At 37.0% G+C, this 5066-nt stretch overlaps 1 long non-coding RNA gene across 3 annotated transcripts; it reads left to right on the top strand.

Annotated features, from left to right (window-relative positions):
* The first annotated feature begins 408 nt into the window (after positions 1 to 408).
* Positions 409 to 3452, top strand: LOC113326934. Of its 3 annotated transcripts, none has more exons than XR_003348619.1 (5): positions 409 to 640; positions 1396 to 1488; positions 1665 to 1785; positions 2839 to 2895; positions 3046 to 3452. It is a non-coding gene; the product is annotated as an uncharacterized LOC113326934 (long non-coding RNA). The 3 variants fall into 3 exon arrangements; XR_003348620.1 differs by having other exon boundaries at positions 1665 to 1898; XR_003348618.1 differs by lacking the exons at positions 2839 to 2895; positions 3046 to 3452 and having other exon boundaries at positions 1665 to 2767.
* The last annotated feature ends 1614 nt before the right edge of the window (positions 3453 to 5066 follow it).

Here is a 5066-nt window from a genome sequence, read left to right as displayed (position 1 = left end):
TGATAGATCTTGATATCTGGAATATTATCTTGATCATCGTAGTTCTTGTCTATTTTTAGTTTCATCACTTCTACTAAACGGACACTCAAGAACTACTGATCACTACACCATATCCTGGATTTTGCAATATTTCAATTTGGGGCTTGTGCAACGGATGTAGACGTTGCAGCATGTCCGTTCCACCCTTTTTTATACGTTGCGCAAAATAAATAATATTGATTTATCAAATGAAATTATTGGAGCAACGTATTTGGAATTATTAAAACGTTGTACACCCACGGTATTTCTGTAATATAATGCATTTTCATGGGCTTTTGGATAATCTGTTTTATTTTTAGTTTCATATTTTTCTTTTTATTTATAAATCAAGATCTTTTTCTCTCTCTCTATTTCTTTCTTCAACTCTCAAAACCTTCGATGTGTCAAAACCTTCAGACACAGTGAAGCAGCTTCAACTCTCAAAACCCCAACTCGTAATCAAAACACAGAGATTTGTTTAGTTGAAAATCTAGAAAACCAAATCATAACCCATTAAACCAGATCTAAAATGTCAAAAAATTCTTAAACCTAGAAAATCAATTTTTCCTAAAATCGAAAATCGATACATCAGATAGTTGGTTGCGTTGTTGATTATCATCAGGTATAAATCATATCTACTACCACTGTTGTTTGATTTTGATTTTGTTGATTATTTTTGATCTATTATTTGACCTAACTTTGTGAGGTTGGGGTGTATTTTGGTTTCAGTTTAACATGTAGGTTTTAGTGATTTTATTTTGTATTACGTAATTTTAAAGTAAGGGTTTGATTTTAGCTTCCAGGTAACATTCTGATATACACCTAAAGAAAAAAAAAATCTAAAATAGAAGTTCAAAGTTATTATCAGTTTTCGAGATTGACTGTAATGCACGTGTGTTTTTATGCTGTTACTTTCTGCTTTCTCTTGTTATAGCTTAGTTGGACTTTAAACGATAATATAGATTGATTGGAAATTTTTTAGTTATGAGGTTAGCCTTGTTAGAGTTATGTCCCATCTGAACTTGTATTCATCAATTAGAGATTTTAGTTTTGGTTTGACTGTATGATATTCGTAAATCAACTATGTTGTGTAAGGCAGGCATGGGATAGTTGGTTAGAGTGTTTAGCTGTAATATGTGTATGGCGTATTGGATCAGTGGAATTGGCCAACTGTGCAAAGTAGGAGTTTTATACTTGTGTAAGCTTTGTAGTAAAATTTTCTGTTATGTTATTTTGTGTTGGTAAGGGGATGTATTATTGACCAGCATACATGTTTAGTTTTAAGTAAGTGTTTTTTTTTTGGAAGCATCAATTCTATCCGTTTTTATGTTCCGCTCTGAAGCGCGACAATGTAATGATTATTCTTCCTTTCTGTAGGTTTATGCCCTCAAGTTTTAAAACTACTCAATCTTGGAGAACTTTGTTCTGCCTTCGTTAGTGCACTGTGTAGTAGAGCTTCTCTTTTACCACGTGAGTGCAAGTACATGCGTACTTTCTTATGCCATCTTCAATACCACATCTGTGGCAGGCACGATTTCTTATAAAGCTATGTGATGGGGGTTATAAGAAGCATTTTCACCCGTAAAATACGTTCTAAACTTTTGGATACATATTGATGTGCCCATTTTGTTGGATTTTCTGAGTAGATATAGAACACAAAGTTCAACTACATGGCGTGGAGGGGGGTTTTCTATGTTTTCTTTATGATCCTCTCAGTGGCCGAGTCTTCAAGTCGTTCCGGGAAAGTTTGGTCGGTCAACCTTGGAGGTGAATTGATATATGGATGGCCAGTTCTCACTACTGGAGTATCTGTTCTTGTTGCTATTTCTCTATCTTTATTTCTTCTCTTAGAGCATATAGCTGCTTATAATCATCACGAGGTTTGTTGTGCCATAACTAATTGATGTGGTCAGCTTTTGTATATCTTTTGTTACTTTTGTTTCGGTTTCTTATTTGCTGATTTAGTTTTTCTTGACCTTAGACTAATGGTTTAATCATCATCTTACTTCAGGAACAGAAATTTCTGATCGAAATCATCCTCATGGTGTCTGTTTATGCATTAGAATGAATATGTGATCTCACAACCTTTTATTTGAGAAGCTCCTTTTAATTTTTTATAGCATGGAAGGTGTGGGCGTATTTACTGCATTTCTTTGTTGTGTAAATCCATTATTATGTCGTCAAGTTGAGATGTGCACTTGTTTGCAACTTCTGTTGATGTTGTTGGAGTGCTAAGCTTAGGAATGTCTATTGGAATAACTAGAGATAGCACTTCATTACCCACATGTCTATTAGCATCAAGTTGATTGTAACTCTAAATTGGCTTTAGATAGGAGTGTCAATCTAGTTTCTGTATCTCTAAGTCCATGATAAGAATACTACAATAGTATGAAACCCTTCTCCATCAATAGTATGTGGATGTATTACAGATGAAAACATGTAGCTCTACGACACAGTGCTATATAGATTGAGCATGCTTGATAATAGATGATAATCCGATTGAACTCGGTATGACCAATATGAAGGTGATGAGCAAACTGGTAGCAATCTCCTGCAAGTGTATGAAAATGGACAATATATTCTCAATTCAGCACTGAAGATGTTGTTGTTGTTGGTGTAGGAGGCATCTTTTTAGGACCCCTTTTTGTATGCACTTCACTTCAAACGGGTTTTTTTTCTTTTTTTTTCAATTTTTCTATTGAACTTTTGGTACCAAATTTATTCACAATTTGGCTGTAGAAAAAATCTGGGGTGGAAAGTATCATTCAATTATTTTTATTATTCCTTTTCAACAATTCTCTTTTTGTTTTTCTGTTACAGGCTCTTGGAATATTTTGTAGAGTATAGCAGATGGACACCAAACTTAACCTTGATATAGTATGGCAAGTATTTAAACTACCACTCTTTCCGATCTTTACACCTAAAATACTTGAGTTGCCTTTGTAATGAGAACTAATTACCATGTAGTCATTATGGGTTCCCTTTGCATTACTGGGGAGCTGATGACTTTTCCATCTCGTGTTTCAGAGGCTTGAATTTCTCAGTAATTCTTGAAGTGCCCTTGCGTATTTCAGTGGAAGTTGACTGATTTATTCAGACACACTGACAATGCCAAACAGTGGACAAACAATGGAGAATAGGTTCACGATGAGCTTAAGTTACAAAAAAAAAAGATGTTTTGTTGATACGAGCTAGGGGGATCTGATAGAACCAGAAAGACTATGAAAGTATTGGTTTAACTGAAGCTTTGGGTTAACTTTTTAGGATTGTTTTATAAACCTTTGGCAAAAAAATTATTTTTTATGCTTTATACTCCTAAAATATGTAAATACAACAGGATTGAGGTACTCCTCATGCACTATATGATTAGTAAGTCTGAGGGTTGGGACTGGCTTGATGTTAAAAACCTTACAAAGCGAATTGATACTTCTATATACAGTTGTAGATGGTGGATTTTCAACAAAGTGCAAAACCGTAAAATCATGATGCATGTTTCTATCACGGCTTTCAGGCAAGCGACGATTCATATTTTACGAAGCCACGATGAATATGCTTTCGAAAAGCCTCCACTAGCTGAGCGTTCGATCCCTGGCATTTCGTCGTGCCCTCTATGTAGAATAACATAATTGGGCGGTTCTCCGTAAGATTGAGAGCAATAACGCCTTCAGGACGTCGATGATACTCACTGTTCCCTGACTACATGAGAGAGACCCCCTATACATAGAAGAACGATTGGGCGGTTCTCTGTAAGATTGAGAGCAATAACGCCTTCAGGACGTCGGTGACACTCATTGTTCCCTGACTGTGTAGAGAGATCGTGTATAGACCCAGGCAGTTCTCCGTAAGATTGAGAGCAATAACGTCTTCAGGACTTCGGCAACACTCGTTGTTTCACTGACTATACGCAAGAGATTAAATTCTACTGTGACATTCACCACCGAATTCCTAGAAGATAATCTATCTTATCTCATTACTCTTATTTCATGATCGAAATGGTAATAGATAAATGTATTACTCCGATTTCATGATCGAATCCACGACTGATCTCATGAAATGGTAATAGATATTACTCCGATTTCATGGTCGAACCCACGGCTGGTCTCATGAAATGGTAATATCACCACTTATTTTATATTCCGATTTCATTGGCGAATCCACGATCCCATGGGATGGTACTACCTATTTTATTATTCCGAATTCATGGTCGAATTCAGCGGAGAATGATTCGTGAAGCCGTGGATTCGACCATGAATTCGGAATAATAAAATAGGTATTACCATCCCATGGGATCGTGGATTCGACCATGAAATCGGAATAATAAAACTACTCACTTTTAATACTCAGTTTCACGAATCATTCTCCGCTGAGTTTCATAAATTCGTAATAAATACTCAACAATCGGGCATCTGTACCATCACTGAGTAAGCCCCACAAAAACGGTGCAAGTGCACTCGACAATGATGCATGACTGAGCACCCGGATGCACAAACGGGCATTCAAAAAATATGGAAAACGAGGAATCCTACAAAACAGGAGAGATAAACAAATAATAATAATAAAATAATGGAGAGGCGCCCATGGGCCGGGCCCTAGCCATGGCCGGTCCCATGCCTCTCCCATTATTTTTCTTATTTTATCATTTTCATGAACTCATGAAAACTCCCTCATCCCAGCAACTTTCCTTGTTTGAGCAAAACTCACGGTTTCTCCATATTTTGCTGAATTCATGGAAAATAATATAAAATTAGGAAAAGGTGTGCGGGACCGGGCAACATAGCCGGCCGGCCATGCCCAAGCCGTGGCCAGTCCCATACCCAAGTCGTGGCCGGTCCCATACCTTGCAAACCCTAACTTTTCATAATTATTATTTCCCTCAACTCATGAAACTCTCTTGTTTCAACAAAAACTCATGGATTCTCCATAACTTCAAGGATTCTCCATAACTTCAAGGATTCATGAAGAATAATATTATAAAATAGGAAAAGGTGTGCGGGATCTGGCAACCTAGCCGGCCGGCCATGCCCTACCCGTGGCCAGTCCCACACCTT

Source organism: Papaver somniferum, unplaced genomic scaffold (assembly GCF_003573695.1).
Source record: "Papaver somniferum cultivar HN1 unplaced genomic scaffold, ASM357369v1 unplaced-scaffold_10, whole genome shotgun sequence".
NCBI classification, from domain to species: Eukaryota; Viridiplantae; Streptophyta; class Magnoliopsida; order Ranunculales; family Papaveraceae; genus Papaver; species Papaver somniferum.
Note: the sequence above shows the minus strand (reverse complement) of the source record. Positions and strands in the feature narration are given on the sequence as shown.